The 20,237-nt window shown below is 39.8% G+C and overlaps 1 long non-coding RNA gene and 1 pseudogene across 2 annotated transcripts; one reads left to right on the top strand and one right to left on the bottom strand.

Moving 5' to 3' along the window:
* Positions 1 to 3,778: 3,778 nt before the first annotated feature.
* Positions 3,779 to 12,183, top strand: LOC126631347 (fluoride export protein 1-like; annotated as a pseudogene).
* LOC126633345 (uncharacterized) lies at positions 5,704 to 7,705 on the bottom strand. Of its 2 annotated transcripts, XR_007627028.1 has the most exons (5): positions 7,574 to 7,705; positions 7,401 to 7,469; positions 7,147 to 7,298; positions 6,981 to 7,047; positions 5,704 to 5,801 (listed from the first exon to the last, which is right to left on the bottom strand). It is a non-coding gene; the product is annotated as an uncharacterized LOC126633345 (long non-coding RNA). The 2 variants fall into 2 exon arrangements; XR_007627029.1 differs by lacking the exons at positions 5,704 to 5,801; positions 7,147 to 7,298; positions 7,401 to 7,469 and having other exon boundaries at positions 6,019 to 7,047; positions 7,570 to 7,705.
* Positions 12,184 to 20,237: the final 8,054 nt, after the last annotated feature.

The raw sequence follows: 20,237 nt of genomic DNA, 5'->3' as shown, positions 1-20,237 counted from the left end.
GAAGTAGGCATCCCATGTAACTTGAAAATATGTTCCACAAAGAGATTAGCTACTGATGCTGTAATGAATGGGTGAGATAAAGCTAGAAAATGACTATACTTTGATAGTCTATCAACAATCACCCAAATAACTGTTTTACCTTTACAAGGAGGCAATCCCACTATAAAGTCCATTGAGATGCCAGACCATATTCTGGAAGGAATTGGTAGTGGCTAAATTAAACCCGTATGAGCTACAATTTCATATGTTTGATGCTGACAGACTTGACAATTTGCTACCATGTCGCTGATATCTTTTTTCATTCCATTCCAATAAAAAGACTTGAAAATCTCATATGTCTTCAAGAATTAAGGATGACTTGTAGAAAGGCTGCTATGATATTCTTCAGACACATGTCGTCTCCAACAATAGTTAGGGCTTAAGACAATTCGAGCTTTGTATTTGAGAAAACCATTGTCAATCTTGTATTTCAAAATAGTCAATGGAGATGAATCTGTGACATTCTTTACTTCATGAATCTTTGCCAAAACTCAAGGGTCTTGTTCAATGTGCCTTCTTAAATCATCAATCCAACTAAGATAAGGATAAGAAATAGCCAAGAGTTCCATTTGATCTATTGTAGGACTTGATTGAACCCGAGGTGCATCTAGAGGACTTCTGGACAAGGCATCAGCCACCTGAGTATCACACCTTTGTTTATATTGGATTTCATAAGCAAAACCCAATAGTTTAGACACCTACTTTTGTTGAAAATGAGTGTTGGCCTTATTTTGCCAAAAAAAAACTTCAAGCTATGGTGGGATGTCGTAATGATGAAATGTCTACCCACAAGGTAAGATTGCCATTTGTTAACATGCAGTATAGTCATCATTTCCCTCTCATAAGTAGATAAGGATTGATTTTTCACACTCAATGCTTTACTGGTAAATGCAATAGGCCTACCATTTTGTTGTAAAACATCTCCAATGCCATAACCAGATGCATCACTTTCAATTATAAAAGGTTGATTGAAGTTTGGTATGGTCAATACCTGAGGTGACATCATTGCTTGTTTGAGTGTAGTGAATGCTACTGTGGCAGCTTCACTCCATTTGAAATTATAATCTTTTGTAAGAACTGTCAAATGACTGATAATCTTTCCAAAATCAGGAATGAATTTCCTATAATAGCCTGTCAAACCATGGAATCCTCTTAAGGCTTTCACAGTAGTAGGAATAGACCACTTGGCTATGACATCTAATTTGGAGGGGTCAGCAGCAACTCCTTCTTTTGATACCATATGCCCCAAATATTCCACTCTAGATGCATATTTAGATTGTTTAACATAGAGAGTATGAGGTTGCAGAAACTCAAAAAAATGTTTGAAGGTGTTCCAAGCGTAGCTCCCAAGTTTTGCTATATACCAAAATATCATCAAAAAACACTAAACCAAACTTTTGAAGGTATGGCATGAAGACCTCATTCATTAAGCACTGAAAAGTTGCAGGTGCATTAGTCAACCCAAATGGCATGACTAAAAACTCGTAGTGACCATCATGAGTTCGAAAATCAGTTTTTTCAATGTCATCATGATGCATCCATATATGATGGTAGCCTGATCTGAGATCCAACTTAGAGAAAAATTCAGCTCCAAAAAGTTCATCCAAGAGCTCATCAATCAATGGAATTGGAAATTTATCTTTAATAGTGATACCATTGTGATGTCTATAATCCATGCACATTCTCCAAGTCCCTTCTTTTTTTCTTAACCAAAATGACTAGAGAAGAATAAAGACTATTACTTACTTTGATAAAACTAGTAGTTAACAATTCTTGAACACATTTTTCAATTTCTGTCTTTTGTAGAGAAATTTATCTTTAATAGTGATACCATTGTGATGTCTATAATCCATGCACATTCTCCAAGTCCCTTCTTTTTTTCTTAACCAAAATGACTAGAGAAGAATAAAGACTATTACTTACTTTGATAAAACTAGTAGTTAACAATTCTTGAACACATTTTTCAATTTCTGTCTTTTGTAGAGGACCATACCTGTAAGGCCTTATACACAATGGTCTACTGCCTTCAATTAGAGGGATTATGTGGTCACGTGACCTGTGAGGAGGTAATGCACTAGGATTAAGGAATATCACTTCATATTGTTGTAGAAGCTATTGTTGTTCCAAAGAGAGTGAGTCCACTTGCTATTCAAATACCTCAGGTTCCAACTGAAACAAAATTGCCCATCCTGATGGTTCCTGCAACAATAACCTCTCCATTTGGAATGCAGTTACATCTTGAACTTGATCCCCATAAGCTTCTAGACTGGAAATACAATGAGTTTTGTTGGCTTGTTGGAATGTCATGTAAAGCTTGTCAAAATCCCATAACATAGGACCAAGTGTCCTCAGCCATTGTACTCCTACTATATCACAACCACCCAATGACATAGCATATAAATTTGTGATGCATTGGTAGTCTTGGATCTTAAGTGGCATTGCCCCTAAAGTGCCCATAGTTGTTACTTTCCCACCATTAGCTATCTTGACATTAAATGAATGAGTGGTATCCAACTGCCCTCTAATTCTCTTATACAATGATAGGTCAATGAAATTGTGAGAGCTCCTTGAATCAATGAGTATAACCAGTGAACAATTCTTGATCATATAACTATTGAACAATTCTTGATCATACCACAAACTTTCATAGTTTTTATTAATTTAGGTTGAGGAATACCAAACAATGCACAAGCAGTTATCTCAAGATCTAAATTATCTTCTTCTATTTGTGCAGTTTCCTCAGGTTCTTGAATATCAATAAGCAACAATTGTTTTTTCTCACAAGAATGGCCTCTATTATATTTCTCTTTACAATGAAAACAAAGACCATTTTTTGGACAAAATTCAACCCCTTCAGGAGTTAGTCTACGCACATTGTCAGGTTTGTTCTTAACATCTCCAGCATGTGTATTACTAACATTGTAGAAAAGTGTTTGCATAAAAGTAGCACCATAAGATCGAGATAAAGTTTTAACCTTTAGATCTGAGAGTTTGGCATCAAGTTGCTGGGCATAGATTGTGGCTTCCAAGACATCCTTTGGCTTCAAGATCTTAACATCATGCCTTAATTCTGACTTTAAACCTCCAATGAAACAAGATTTCGAGAGAGAAGGGCTTATGTCTCTGGTTCTGTTAGCTAGCCTTCTGAATTCCAAAATGCACTCTCTCAAGAGACTTGTTTGTCTTAGTTTCACCAAACTTTCTGTTGAGTCTTCGAACTTGAAAGGTCCGAATTCTTGACATAAAGCTTTGGTGAAATCATCTAATTTGGGGTACTTTGCAATGCAATTAGCCCAGTGGAACCACTACAATGGCTTTCTTTCGAAGTGAAAGGATGTCATTTTTACTTTCTTGGAGTCTTCTATGTTGAAGAAGTCAAAATAGTGATCTTTTTTATAAATCCAGCTCAAGGGATCATCGCCATTAGCAAATCTTAGAAAATCCATCTTGAGAAATAGAGGACACTGAATCGCTGTATTGGGAAGAACTTCTTGGCGATTTGGAAAGTTGTCTAGATTAGGATCCATTCCCCATACACAGAATTGGATCAGAGTGTGTAGCGTCAGAAGATTCACCGGTTGATCTACTACCTTACAAAGACAATGAATGCAATTGTTGCAAGATCATTTCTAGAGTTACTCTGAATTCATTTCTTGATTCTGTGAATTCGATTCTTGACTCCTTGAATTCTTTTTGGAAATCAGCAAATAAGGATTCGAGATTGGACACACGAGACTCCATGGCTTTTCTGGAAGCAAGGTGAGTCATGCATGAGGAAGGCTTAAGCATGATTGAAAGCAGTGGCTGATACCAATGATAGAACCCCACTTTATTTCTTTCTCAATGAAGCAATAAAATGTATATTTATAATATTCTTTTCATTCAACAACCCTTTCATTCTTTTTACAATTTCCTTATATAGTAACTAAACCGACTTAGCTACTAAGTAACTAACTAACAACCTTATCTCTTACCATAGCCAACTAACCAACTAACCAACTAACCAATTTGATAGTGCTGACACATCATCCTAGTCAGCATCCTATCAGTTTGGATTTGTGTTTTTTTTTTTTTTTTCGTTTGACAAAAATGAATGTCTTGCAGCACATCTTGTTAGATATTTCTTTCATATCAGGAAACGTACTTATCAAGTAGATAATTTGACACACAACATTGTGTAGGTCTTAACGAGATATCTGCTGCAAACTTTGTTTGGCCCTGGAGTTGTTGGTGCAACGAGCAACCAAACCATTCTCTACCTCGATCTTCCTTCTAATATGGTCTCTCTCTCTCTCTCTCTCTCTCTCTCTCTCTCTCTCTCTCTCTCTCTCTCTCTCTCTCTCTCTCTCGTACACACACACATGCACAAATGTATTAGTCCCTATCATTTCTAAAGTCATATTTCTTGGGTAGAGTATGGAAAATGTTGGATAATGCATACTTTATTCCTAATGCATTTTTGTAGGTTGGTTCTTTCTTGATGGGGTGGTTCGGTGTCGTTTTCAAAGGAGATCTATCCTATACATCTGATTATTTGGCCATTGGATTGTCAACCGGTTACTTAGAAAGCCTGACAACTTTCAGCGGTTGGAACCAGAAAATGCTTGAAGTTGAAGGCCATTGGGTCTTTGCTCTGCTCGGCTTTCTAATATGTCAGATGTTATATTCTAAAGAATTACTGCAGTAGACATGTGGCTGGCTATGGCAAGCATGATGTTTGAATTTCATTCGACTCTTAGCTGGCAGACATGTGGCTATTATTATCCATGCATTAATCACAAACCTAATATAGCTCAAATTGCTGAACTAATCTGAGCTTCTCTTTTATGCGACGGATTATATCAGGCTTGTTTCTTGCGGCCTACTCCATCATTTTCGGGGTAGAGAAAACAAAGGGTTTTAGGCAGCTTCTTGAGAAGAACTCAGTATGTGGTATCACTAGCTCTAGAAAAAGCTGGAGGGTTGACAGCTACAAGCGTCACTTGGTAGCTTTCATAGTGTTGTTGCTGATGCTAGGTTCTGTTGGAAAATATTAGTATTTAGGTTTATTTTAGTATTTAGGTTTTTCTTGTTAGTTTAGGATTTGGGCCTAGCCCATCCGAGTTAGGGTTTTTTAGGTTTAGTTCTCTATAAATATTGATTGTAATTTAGTTTGAGAATAAGTTATTCACAATGTAGTCTCCTAGGGTTTTGTAGCCGTTTCGGCATTCTCAGTATGTTTAATAATACTCTTATTATTTTGTAATTTTGTTCGTTGCGCACTCTGATATTCAACTTGGTATCAGAGCAGGTTTGATCCTTCAGGATTTAATCTGCTTCGGGTTGTTGTCTGTTTGCTTGTTTCCGTTGTCGTTCGTGTTCAGATTGTTAGTTGGTATTGATTGTTTGCAAGAAGAAAAAAATTGTTTGTTCGTTTTTTGTCCAGTGACTCTGCTTATGCACCTTTGAACGCTGCAGCCTGCAGGAGTATCCGCAAGTCTGTATTGCAGCAAAGGAAAAAAGAGGAAAAGGTAGAATGGAATGAAAAAAGAAGGAAAAAAAGGGGAGTTAAAACAAAAAGGAGGAAACAAGAAAAAATTGGTTGCTTGTTTGAGTCCCATGTGGGCAAAGGGAAAAAAAAATTTGGTTGGATTTTTTGTTTGTTTGTTCGGAAGTTGAATGTACGTATTTAACAACACTCGACGATGATCCTACATGAGTGGTGATTTGTCAGAACTTTCAGCTGGACACCTCGAGATTCACTGATGAACGTTATCTAAAACCTGGAGGGGCGCAAAACAAAGTTGAGTGGGTCAGCAAAACGAACTTATTCGAAACCTTCTTTTCTCTTTTGAATATACTAACCCCTCGCTGTAAAACAAGTATAAGTTTCCTAGTAATAAAGCATATATTCATATACATAATATATATCAAATCATGCTGAATAATATGAACGTATGCCATGCCAAGTATCATAATAGAATGCTTAACATTTCTAAGTGAATATGATAGAATAACATAAAAGCCAATTCAACGCTCAGCTATCAACATAATTCGTATTCTTTCATCATAATCAACTTATCATAATTAACTCAGCCCTCGGCTGCCTATATAGCTCATAATCATCTCATCATATCATGTATAAATCTGTATATCTTGTACACATTCAGTACCACCTCACGTGGTCTGCATCTCATCACTGTATATATCATAATATGCTCTAGTGCTACAATCACGTGAAGCTGTGCGATAAATCGCGGGTCACCTACAAGTCGAACCCACATAAGTGGTCTATACGACAGGCTATACACCTACTTGGATCCAAGGCGAGCATGCGGTGTGGGAGGTGAACATACACGTGAAGGCTATGCCTCTCTCTAGGCGGGAGCACTTATATACGTGTGCAAGTAAATGAGCTTTCTATCACATCTCAATCATATAACTCAACATATCTCAACTATATCTCATGATCGTTATCAGGATAGTATCTCAAACGTATCACAATTATATCTCGAATCATGTCACAATTATATCTCAAACATATCTCAAATATATCTCAATCACATTTCATACATATCTCAATCATATTTCATACATATCTCAATCACGTTTCATGCGTATTTCAATTGTATATTATACATATATCAAATGCATATCGTACGTATTTCAAATGTATATTATACGTATTTTTATACGTATGTCAATTGTATTTCAATAATATTCAAACGTATCTTAATCGTATTTCCATAGTATTTCATTCATTTTCAACATAATATGTCACATGTAACGTACCTGGGCCTCCTCAGCACCATGCAACAATATGTATAATTATGGTAATGCACATATCAAAATATAATGCATATTTGACAAGTTATTTAATTCGTATTTATATTTAAAATACGTTTTCTAGGAAACACGTCAAGTATACTTATATATATACTGAAAAATAACTGCCCACTCACTGATAAGTAGCCGGTTCGTAACCCCCTCGCCTATTTTGGTTACGTTCTTCGTCCGTATAATTTTCACCTATACAAAAATAATTATAAAACATTATTTAATATGCACATACACAAACATACGTCAATAACTTCTCATACGTTGCTCAATTTGGGTATGTGAATATACCACGGTGATCTACACGACGTCATGAACACGTAGCAATTTTTTGAATAATTTTTTTGGGCCACGCACGCGCCCCCACGCGCCAGAGGAAGGTCGGACCTACGCGCCCCCACGCGCGTCTTCTTCCTCGTCTCGCCGGACTGGTTCGCCGGTTTCTGGGCAGTTTTTCAAATTGCCATAACTTTGTCATTTCTCAACTAAATCAAGTGATTCGAAAACGAAAGTTGTAGCCCTTGAAGAGACAAAGAGAATGGTACCTCAAAAAACACCTATCTCCCCGTGGTTTGGCCGGAAACTTCCTCGAAAGCCTCGGAGGTCGCCGGAAACTGGGTATTTTTCAAAACGTCATAACTTCTTCATTTCTTCACCATTTTCAACGTAATTTATATCAAAATGAAGATATTGACGAGACGAACACATTCATACCTACCTCGACCCTTAACTCGCCGGGTATTCACTGGAAAAAGTCTCGAAAGCTCCGGTCAAACTTTGAACTTGTCGATCTCCGTGTTCTTACGTCCAAAACTTCCCAACGTTACACTCCGAGCTTCCTTGGGACCTCACTAAGACTCACTGTGATCTTTGTTTAGCCTAAAACATAGCCATAATAAAGTTTATGAACAGTACATAAACACGGGACCTTTGAAACTAGAGTTTTTCGAAACGAAACTTCACCTGAATTTGGTATCCCCGTGTTCGTGAAGTTCTCAGGATCACGATGGTGGTCTTAGATCCAACGTTCGTGCAAGTTTGATTGAGTTTTTGTGTGTGTGTTGCTTACGGTTCGAGAGGGAGAGTTAGAGAGAGAGAGAGTTTCAGGTTCGTGTGAGGGAATGACGATGAGTGAAGGTATTATTGAGGGAGGCAGTGGAGCACTTCACGAGTGGAGCACTTCACAGAAAGGAAATGGAAATGGAATCGGACGTGTGATCCATTCCTTAGCCTTTAATCATTCAACATATAAAATAGCCGTCCAAACCTTAAACAATTGTATAAAGATTCAGGGTATTTAACACACTGTATACATATGACACGTTAAATCGGGACGGGTTATCACAACCTACCCTCCTTATAGAAATTTCGTCCCCGAAATTTACATAATCAAATACAACACTAATCATCATAAAACAATCTCGGATACATTTCTCTCATTCGATCCTCCGTTTCCCAAGTAGCCTCTTCCACCGAGTGATTCCTCCACAAGACTTTTACCAACTGCACTGTCTTATTTCTCAGAACTTTCTCTTTCCAATCCAAGATAGTCACTGGTTCTTCATCATAAGTCAAATCCAGGTTAATCTCCAAAGGTTGAATTGGAATCACATGCGATGGATCTGCAACATATTGACGAAGCATCAATACATGGAATACATTATGCACTTTAGACAGCTCTGAGGGCAATTCAAGCCTGTAAGCAACTTCACCAACTCGCTCGGTGATCTGATAAGGTCCGATGTACCTAGGGCTCAGCTTACCCTTTTTCCCGAACCTTACTACTCCTTTCCACGGCGATAGCTTCAAGAATACCCAATCATTAACCTTATACACTCGATCAGTAGCATGTCTGTCTGCTAAGCTCTTCTGTCGATCCTGGGCCGCTTTCAAGTTAGACTTAATTACTTGAACATTCTGAGTAGTCTCCTCCACTAACTCAGGGCCCACCAAAACTCTTTCACCGACCTCTGACCAACACAAAGGAGTACGACACGCTTTTCCATATAAAGCTTCAAACGGTGCCATCCCGATGCTGGAATGGTAGCTGTTATTATATGCGAACTCCATTAAATCCAACTTTGCATGCCAATCCTCGTCAAATTGCATTACAGAAGATCTTAACATATCTTCCAAAGTCTGTATGGTCCTCTCAGATTGACCATCTGTCTGGGGATGATACGCCATACTATAAAGCAATCTCGTACCAAGAGCTTCTTGAAAAGCTGTCCAGAACTTAGAAGTGAATCTAGGATCTCGATCTGAAACAATATTCACTGGAACTCCATGGTACTTCACAATCTTAGTGATAAATAGCTCAGCCAATTTATTCAGAGAATACTTTTCTCTCACCGGAATAAAGTGCGCTGACTTAGTGAGTCGGTCAACAATCACCCAAATGCCATCATAGCCGTTCCGTGTACGAGGAAGCTTGTACACAAAATCCATAGTGATATTCTCCCATTTCCACTGTGGAACGGGAAGCGGTTGCATCAAACCGAACCGTTTCTTCCTTTCAGCTTTAACCTGCTGACAAATTGCACACCTACTGACATACTCTGCAATTTCTCTTTTCATACCGGGCCAATAGTAGAATGGCCTAATGGTATGATACATCTTAGTGCCTCCTGGATGCATTGCATATGCTGAAATATGCGCCGGTATCGGCATTGGAATTTGGAGGCTTGCATCAACATCTGCTTGGTGGCAAACTCATGTCGTGTACCGCCATGAGTTTGATGGGGGGTGTTGGAAAATATTAGTATTTAGGTTTATTTTAGTATTTGGGTTTTTCTTGTTAGTTTAGGATTTGGGCCTAGCCCATCCGAGTTAGGGTTTTTTAGGTTTATGATAGCGATTTTACCACTTGTAAAACAAAGGGTTAAACCATAGAAAATTCTTGCAAGAGAACAAGTGTTTGTATAGTATAGAATGGCTCAAGCAAGGTCGATCTCCTCATGGACTGATATAAACAATTTACGAGTTTTGTGTGTATTTAACTTATTTAACTCTAAGAATTACACTAATTTGACGAAACTAAATATTACTGGATGTGACTTAAACAAATATCTAAAATGGGAATTGGTTTATAGGAACAGTGATTCAACTTAAACAAAACAAGTAAATAAGGAAATTCAAGATAAAATAAATGATTGAAGAAAAATAGATTGACAATATGCTAGAGTTCAACCTTTACCAACAACACTCCTACGTAGCTATTCCAATTGCTTAAATAATTGAAAACACACATGCTTTGAAGGTTGGATTTTCCTTGTGTATGTTTTACTTGTGACATTCAAGCTAAAACGCATACCACTACATGCAACTTAATTATCCATGACATTTGGATTAAATATAAACATGAGTAATTCATTAATCTTGGTAAAAATCCTTTTGTTAAACCATATAATCCCTAAGAGCATGATATTTACCTTAGGAGAGTACAATTCTCAATCACAAGAAGCACAACCAATTTTAACGTGACATTCGTTCAAAATTGCATCCGATAACTTTTCTAAGCATCCTAATGGTGATCAATCATCAAAACACATAGATAGTTTAATTCAGTGATTGAAAATATCAAAGCAAGCATGTAACAACACTTAAGCAATTGAAAAATAAAACTACGTATTCATGTTGCGGCTCATGGCCTCACTCTAGCATAATAAATTAGTTACACATAATTATGTTCATACATAAGAAATTATCCATAAAACAAATAACAAGAAGGAAAACACCCGTTTTGGTTCCTCCTCTGCTCTGCTGCACCTCTGCTTCTGTGCTTGCTGCCGTCAGTCTCTCCCTTCTGCGCCAGTCCTCTCACCTCTGCTCTCTCTGTGCTCTATTCTTTTCTGCTCTCCCCCCAGTCTCTATGCCCAATCTTCTTCTTATTCTTCTCCTGCGCCTCGTGCGCACTCCTTCTCTTCTGCCTCTGACGCCCCACTTTCCATTAAGTTTCTGCTCCTCCTTTTTTTATTCTTCCATATCCATCTGTCTGCCTCATCCTTCTTCTTTTATTATTTTTCTTCTTGCTGCTGTCCGCACTGTCCTCCACTCTTGCGCACTGCCCTCATTTCTATTATTTCCGTTTGCCTTTCTTTCCACTCCCTGTTTTTCTCCATTGTTTTCTCTTCAGTGTCTCTCCCACTGCCCTTTTATTATTTTTCTTTTTATCCCATCAGTCTTCCACTCCTTCTTTGTCTGCCGTGTCTCTCCCTCTAACAAAAAGCAGCCATTTTCAATTCCATTCTCTCCATTTTGCTTGAGATTAATCCTAAACAAAATTAACTGCACATTAACACAAGGTAAGGTAAAATACCACAAGTTTAACACAAAAACATCACAAAGACTTTAGAAATGGATGGTATAAATGCATGAAATATATGAGTGATCAGTTTAGTTCTCTATAAATATTGATTGTAATTTAGTTTGAGAATAAGTTATTCACAATGTAGTCTCCTAGGGTTTTGTAGCCGTTTCAACATTCTCAGTATGTTTAATAATACTCTTATTATTTTGTAATTTTGTTCGTTGCGCACTCTGATATTCAACTGGTTCTCTATGGTGTGCGGTGGAATATTGTTGAGAGAGGAATTTAACAGAGACAACAGCAAGGCGCAACTGTGGTTGGGTTACATAGTTGGACCTTTTGGTGTGTGGATCCGGTGGTTCTTAGCCCAGCTTAATGGACGTGGATTAGTGACGGCGGGATGCTTAAAATGGGTTCCATTTGGTACTCTAATTGCCAATATTTCTGCAGCTTGTGTCATGGCTGCCCCGTCTACTGTGAAGAGATTGGTAAGCTCTTGTGATATGATCTCTGTCAATATCCACTCGATGGCTTGATCCTCACCTTTACTTTTCGTGTGTTATGGTCTCGTGTTCGGGAAGCTTATATTACATATATATTTGTCACATTATAAACTGCCAAGCTTGTTAGTTTGGGTTTTTTTTTTTCTTGTCGAGGTTTTAAAAGCGTCTTGAAGTGTAATCATTTCTAACGCAATATTTTGTATGTTACCTTTGTCCTGCATTGTCTTGATCCATGCTCACAATTTTTTAATAGAAAATCTAATGAAATTTAACGTGCAGAACTTTACTGTTTGCGCTGGTGAAAACTAAGACTTGCGACATTGTTGCAACAGGCATACAATTCGGATTTCTGGGTTCCTGAGTATTGTTTCTACCTTTATTGTTGAGTTTAATGTGATGAGAGAAAGCAAATACCCTTGGAGAGCTTACGCTTACGCCATGGCTATGATATGCACCTCGTTTGGTTTGGGGATCCTGATATATTGTGTACCTATTTGGACAAAGGGATACGAGTAGTACCACGCTCAGGGATACAAGTAGTACCATGCTGGCTTCAATCTAACCGAAGCACAGGACACCCTTGTGCTTCTTGAGTGTACAGAATCTTGAAGGAGATACTTACACGAAATCTTTTTCATGTATCCATCTCTGCCCTTAGGCGATGAGACAGATAGATGGGGTATGCACCCAGTTTCATGTAAGTTTCTGTCGTCTCGCAGAAGTATCTCCAAACCAGGCTGTGACCAATGCTAGCTTGAACACCGGCCGAGTTCTTATTGTACTCTACTATATTTTACATTTCACTCAATAGCTTCATAATTTTTTTGTATTCTTTCAACAGAATTGAGATAAGAATTCATCCATTATAAGCAAAGATAAATTATGATACTAATTGCACTTGCTGCCATATTATATTCAAATTGTGATTTGTAAATAAAGAAACATGACTTTTTTCAAAGAAAAAATTACAATGATATATTTTCAACAAGGAGGATGAAGATAAAGTTAAGTCATACAATAAGTCAATGGTAATAATTAGTTTAAAATATGGAGAAATTAGATTCACATCCCTCTTTTTTCAACTCCATTGATTGAAACCTTATTCCTTTTCAAATTTTAATCAATGTCCCTTGGTTTTAATAAACATCATTAATTATTTCAATAATAAAATATTTTACATATCAAGATAATTAAATTTTATTTCTAAATTATTCATTTAGTGTTTGAAACGCTACATTTGATATATTTATATTTATGGCTAAATTTTGTATCATATATTTTTATTTTTAGTTTGTACCCATGTAGTCGACAGCCGGCACTCCATAATTACGTCGAATCCTTATGAAAATGAATCAAGAACGAAATTGCGCTAAAGCTAAGGCGTCACCCGTAAGTGGCGCGCTGTGTGGCCCGAGCACAGTGATAAGTGAGCAAGGGTCGCTGTATCTCCATCGGCACCCGGATGCAGTGTTAAATGAGCAAGGGGGCCATAGAAACTTCTTTTCGAACGACTCCACTCAAAGTTGTTTGGGAGCATATGCTCCTATCAACTTTACACGGGACACACAAAAGAAGTACTTTGATCCTATTAGACGGGGGAGGGTGAAGAAGCTAGGACAGAAAGGTAGAGTTCAAGAGAGCAAAATGCGTTTAGGAACGTGGAATATAGGAACCTTAACGGGAAAATCTATGGAAGTAGTGGAAGTTATGGTGAGGAGAAGGATAAATATTATGTGCCTACAAGAAACTAAGTGGGTTGGTCGTAAAGCAAAGGATCTAGAAAACTCAGGGTTTAAACTTTGGTATTCGGGCACAAATAGAACGAGAAACGGTGTTGGCATCATCGTGGACAAGACCTTGACACAAGATGTTGTAGATGTCAAGAGGGTAGGAGATAGAATCATGGCAATCAAGATTGTAATAGGACAAGAACTTATCAATGTGATTAGTGCGTACGCACCTCAAGTAGGGTTGGATACGAGTTCGAAGGAGAAATTTTGGGAAGACCTTGGAGACTTGGTGCAAGGAATTGCTCAGATGGAGAAGATATTTATAGGAGGAGATTTAAATGGACACGTGGGCAGGGAGACAGGCAACTATGGAGGTTTGCATGGTGGCCATGGTTTTGGGGAGAGAAACGAGGATGGGGAAGCTATCTTGGATTTTGCAATGGCATATGATCTCGTCTTAGCCAACACCTTCTTTAAGAAGAGAGAAGAACATGTGATCACCTACAAGAGTGGGTCGTCAAAAACACAAATAGATTTTCTTCTAATGAGGAAAGGGGATCGTATAACTTGTAAGGATTGCAAAGTTATACCAGGAGAGAGCGTGGCTAATCAACATCGCTTGTTGGTGATGGATGTACATATCAAAAGAGTGAGAAAAAAGAACAAGACTTGGACGTGCCCAAGGACTAGATGGTGGAATCTAAAAGAAGAAAAACAAGCCTTTTTTAAAGAGAAAGTAATCACCCAGTGTGTGTGGGATAGAGAGGGGGAAGCTAGCCAAATGTAGGATTCCATGGCTAGTTGTATCCGAAAAGTAGCAAAAGAGGTATTAGGAGAGTCCAAGGGCTTTGCCCCACACCAAAAGGAATCTTGGTGGTGGAATGAGGAGGTACAAACAAAGGTGAAGGCTAAGAAGGAATGTTGTAAAGCCTTATACAAGGATATGACCGATGAAAATGGTGAAAGGTATATAAAAGCGAAGCAAGAGGCGAAGAAAGCTGTGAGAGAAGCTAAGTTAGCGGCTTATGACGATATGTATAAGCGACTAGATACCAAAGAAGGAGAGTTGGATATCTATAAACTAGCGAGTAAGGGAAAAGAAGACAAGGGACCTAAACCAAGTGAGGTGCATCAAGGATGAGGATGGAAAGGTTCTTGCTACAGAGAACGCAGTTAAAGACAAATGGAGAGGTTATTTTCATAATCTTTTCAATGAAGGACATGAAAGGAGTGCTTCTTTAGGGGAGTTGAGTAACTCAAAAGAGTGTAGAAACTACTCTTTTTATCGTCGAATCCGGAAGGAAGAAGTGGTTGTAGCTTTGAAGAAGATGAAGCATAGAAAAGCAGTAGGCCCAGACGATATACCAATCGAAGTGTGGAAAGTTTTGGGAGAGACAGGTATAACATGGCTCACTGACCTTTTCAATAGGATTTTGAAAACGAAGATGCTAAATGAGTGGCGAACGAGCACTTTGGTGCCTATCTACAAGAATAAGGGCGACGTACAAAATTGCATGAACTATAGGGGTATTAAGCTAATGAGTCATACAATGAAGCTCTGGGAGAGAGTCATTGAGCATAGATTAAGGCAAGAGACACGGGTTTCGGACAACCAATTCGGGTTCATGCCAGGGCGCTCAACCATGGAGGCAATCTATCTCTTACGAAGATTGATGGAAAGATATAGAGATGAGAAAAAGGATTTACATATGGTCTTTATAGATTTGGAAAAAGCGTATGATAGGGTCCCAAGAGACATTCTTTGGAGGATTCTAGAGAAGAAAGGAGTACGAGTAGCATATATCCAAGCTATAAAGGATATGTATGAAGGAGCAAAGACTGCCGTAAGAACTCATGAAGGACAAACCGAAAGCTTTCCCATAATTGTAGGATTACATCAAGGCTCATCCTTAAGTCCTTACCTTTTTGCGTTAGTAATGGATGAGTTAACAGGACATATTCAAGATGATATTCCTTGGTGTATGCTTTTCGCAGACGATATAGTGTTGATAGATGAAACTCAGGAAGGGGTAAATGCAAAGCTTAACCTTTGGAGAGAAGTGTTGGAATCTAAAGGTCTTCGCCTAAGCCGATCAAAGACAGAATATATGGAGTGCAAGTTCAGTGCAAATGGAGGCCAAAACGAGTTAGGGGTGAGGATCAGAGATCAAGAAATACCAAAGAGCGACCATTTTCGTTACCCATCTATCTTGCAAAAGAACGGAGAATTAGATGGAGATCTCAACCATAGAATACAAGTTGGATGGATGAAGTGGAAGAGTGCATTCGGCGTGTTGTGTGACCGCCGTATGCCACTGAAGCTCAAGGAAAAATTTTATAGGACGACAATAAGGCCGGCGATGCTGTATGGCACAGAATGTTGGGCGGTGAAACATCAACACATACACAAAATGGGTGTAACGGAGATGAGGATGCTTCGTTGGATGTGTGGGCATACGAGAAAGGATAAGATTAGGAATGAGGATATCCGGGGTAAAGTAGGAGTAGCCGAAATTGAAGGAAAGATGAGAGAAAATCGGTTACGGTGGTTTGGACATGTGCAAAGAAGGCCTACTGACGCTCCGATTAGAAGATGTGACTATGGGACAAAGGTTCAGGGCCGAAGGGGTAGAGGAAGACCTAGGAAAACTTTGGAATAGACTCTAAGAAAAGACTTAGAGTACTTGGATCTAACGGAGGACATGACACAGGACCGAGCACAATGGCGTTCTAAGATTCATATAGCCGATCCCACTCGGTGACTTGGATTTTCCAAGTCTCCAACCGAGAAGTTTTCCTCCCTCGGGAAATTAAGGGAACACTACCTCAACCTACATGCTCCACTCACAAAGCTTCAACATACAAGCTTCAACAAAAGAAAATTCAAAGAACTTAGCGAAGAAGGCTTTGGTGTATTTAACATAATACATTGAAATGAAGGAAAGCTTATTTATTGATATCCCCGGTAAGTTACAAATATGTACATATACATGAGTCAAAATAAACAAACATGAGGGAGCCTTCACAAAGGGTGCTTAGGAGAAGTCTCAGCAGTCGGTAGAGCCCCAGAAAGAGAAGGAACCGGAGGGGGATCATTCAGAGCCTCAGTACTGGACAGAACCCTAGAAGGAGGAGGCATCAGAGGTTGATCATTTGGAGCTTCATTACGCGGTACAGCCCTAGAAGACGAAGGCAATAAATGCCTTTGGAACAAACCCACAAATCTCTGATGATCAAGTAAAACCTGACCATCAGATTCCTTCATCTGGTCAAGCTTCCTCTTCATGTTTGTAGCATAGTCATGTGTGAGCCGGTGCAACTGTTTATTCTCATGCTTGAGCCCTCTAATCTTCTGTTTGAGACTCATCACTTCAGCTGCCAATGATTCAACTTGGCGGGTTCGAGCAAATAGACGTTGGGCCATATTAGACACAGAACCTGCACACTGAACACTGAGAGCCAGAGAATCCTTAACAGCCAACTCATCAGACCGTTTGGAAAGTAGTTTGTTATCTTTGGGAGTGAGAAGGTTCCTGGCCACCACCGCAGCGGTCATATCATTCTTCATCACGGAATCCCCAACAGTAAGAGAACCAGTAGGGGAGACGAAGGATGGGCGCCATATGTTGTCTGGAGAAGGCGTGGCTGCCTCTTCAACAAGGTTCAAGTCAAAACGACGGTCGGAGGGGCCAGACATTTTCAAAGGTGTTGAAGAGAGAAGAGGTCGAACAAATCAAGATCTTAGAAGTGCAAGAATTGAGCTTCTACTGGTGGAGATTCAAGTGTGCTTTGGAACTTAATGTCAGCCTCTATAAAAATCTGCACTCGACGGAGCTTCAGAAATCGAAGAGGCGCCTGCTCAGAAATCGAAGAGGCGTTTGCTTTCTCAAAAGCTGGGCTGCTCAGAGACCACGAGGGTCGATCTCAGAAATCGAAGAGGCGTTTGCTTTCTCAAAAGCTAGGCTGCTCAAAGACCATGAAGGCCGATCTCAGAAATCGAAGAGGCGCTTGCTTTCTCAAAAGCTGGGCTGCTCAGAGACCCCGAGGGCCGATCTCAGTAATCGAAGAGGCACCTACTTTTCCAGCCTTGTCAGCACCTGTCACACTCACACTCAGCTTTGCGGAAATTATGGGCATTCTGTCGAAGATTTCTGGTGAAGTAGAAAGCACATGAATGTTACTGTTCAATCACCCACTTCCCACACGCAACATTAGCTCATGGGTACCACAGATAACTTTGCCAAAGTTCTCTGACAAAATTGAGACATGTGAAGCTTGCAGCTCCCACTACATCGCTTTGACCAAGAAGGGTAAAAGAATAGCAAAGAAACAGCACTAACAAAGTTTAGACACATAAATTTTGAAGGTCTAGCTACCATATTATTACCCACAAGGGTAAAGGAACAGTACCACTGATGGATAATTGGAAAGTCCATGTGTGTCAATCTCTATGCTTCGTGGCAAGGTAGACTAGCAAACATGCCCAACCTTTACTCACATTCGAGAAAACTCCCAACAAGATTGCTTGCTCTAAAATCGAAGAGGCACCGCCCTCCGAATCTCGAGAGCCAGACTCCCAACATGATTACTTTCTCAAAAATCGAAGAGACACCGTTCTCCGAATCTCGAGAGCCAGACCCCCAGTAGGATTGCTTTCTCAAAAATCGAACAGGCATCGTTCTCCGAACCTCGAGAGCCAGATCCTCGACAGGATTGCTTGTTCGAAAACCGAAGAGGCACCACTTTCCCAACTTCAAAAGCCGGATCTCCTTGGATAAAGCTTGTCTGTAATCTTCACACGCAACATCAGCTTTCCAGATACCACAGACCACTTTTTCAAAGTGTTCTGATAGAGTTAAAACATGTGAAGCTGGCAGCTCCCACTACCGTGCTATGACCAAGCAGGGTAAAGGAATAGCATTACTACTTGTTGTTAGGGAGACTCCTATATATGTCGACTTCCATCCCCAACGGACAGGCAGACCTGCAAAAATGCTCAACCCTTCCTCATATCTGAGAGGGCACTCCCAACGAAGCCTTTCGAAATATTCAGCTTTCTTTCCCCCCGATAATACCTCTGCAAACAAGCTATACTAGAGCAAGAATATCTCATATCATCAGGGTTAAAAGCAAGAGTATCCCATATCATGCTTTTCCCCTGTCTTTTCCTTTGGCATTGTTCTTACCTGCAAAACAAGGAGAAAGAGAGCAATCAGTCAACACTTGGAATCAAACTTCCAGTCAGGAACTGACTGCCTGGAACCCCTTACCTGATTACTTACCTGGCATTGCTCTCGAGTACTCATCTTCAACATCTTATGCTTCCAGGGAAGATACTGCATCTCCCTGAGGAACAGATAGGGCAAGTGAGAAGGATACAAGGAAGCATGTGGAGACAAGCGTAACAGCACACGTGCCGATACATCCACTACTCTGTCAAAAGCAAAAGTATCCCATATCAGCAGGGTCGAACGTACTCTAGATTTGATGGACTTGTTTTGACCCTCAAATTCTTCAGTCGGCCTTATACTCTGGAGGAAACCAGAAACCCCTCCAGCCCAGTTCAAGAATAAGCCTGTGGAAAGTTACTTCTTCAAAAGCAAAAGTATCCCATATCATCTATTCTCATTTTTCTTCTCTTTATCCTTCATGCTGCCTGCAAGATAGGGAGAATGTGAACAATCAGCTGGAACTCGAAATCAAAGTTCTGATCTGGGACTGATTGCTTGGAGCTCTGATTGCTTGCCTTGTCTGTCACCTCTTTCAGCAGATCCCCTAGCTCAGCGACTTGGGGGGACTCCTACTACATGGTTTGTATCGTGCTTGACCAAGCCTGAAACTACAAGTAAGCTTCAAGTGAAATTGATACATTACCTTGTGCATCTCCACCAGTTAAAGATACCACCCCTGGATGGAGGAAGAGTACTTCCAGAGGAGATGCCACATCTACCTATGAGACAGATAAGGCAAGTCAAGACGATACCACACTCTGGTACTTAGAAGTTTCGTGACTACGAGATCATTTTCCCACAATATTTCCTAATGTCATTTGTACTAAATCATTCACTTGTACTCACTAAAGGAGAGTTTGAACCTATGTACTTGTGTAAACCCTTCACAATTAATGAGAACTCCTCTATTCCATGGACGTAGCCAATCTGGGTGAACCACGTACATCTTGTGTTTGCTTTCCTATCTCTATCCATTTATATACTTATCCACACTAATGACTGGAGCAATCTAGCGAAGATCACAAAAAGCGATCGTTTTCGCTACCTAGGATCTATCTTGCAAGAGAACGGAGAATTAGATGGAGATCTCAACCATAGAATACAAGCTGGATGGATGAAGTGTAAGAGTGCATCTGGCGTGTTGTGTGACCGTCGTAGGCCACTGAAGCTCAAGGAAAAATTTTATAGGACGACAATAAGGCCAGCGATGTTGTATGGCATAGAATGTTGGGCGGTGAAGCATCAACACGTACACAAAATGGGTGTAGCGGAGATGAGGATGCTTCGTGGGATGTGTGGGCACACGAGAAAGGATAAGATTGGGAATGAGGATATCCGAGGTAAAGTAGGAGTAGCCGAAATTGAAGGAAAGATGAGAGAAAATCGATTACGGTGGTTTGGACATGTGCAAAGAAGGCCTAGGGGTAGAGGTTCAGGGCCGAAGGGGTAGAGGAAGACCTAGGAAAATTTTGGAAGAGACCCTAAGAAAAGACTTAGAGTACTTGGATCTAACGGAGGACATGACACAAAACCAAGCGCAATGGCGTTCTAGGATTCATATAGCCGACCCCATTTAGTGGGAAAAGGCTTTGTTGTTGTTGTTGTTGTT

This window comes from Malus sylvestris, chromosome 8 (assembly GCF_916048215.2).
Source record: "Malus sylvestris chromosome 8, drMalSylv7.2, whole genome shotgun sequence".
Lineage (NCBI taxonomy): Eukaryota > Viridiplantae > Streptophyta > Magnoliopsida > Rosales > Rosaceae > Malus > Malus sylvestris.
Note: the sequence above shows the minus strand (reverse complement) of the source record. Positions and strands in the feature narration are given on the sequence as shown.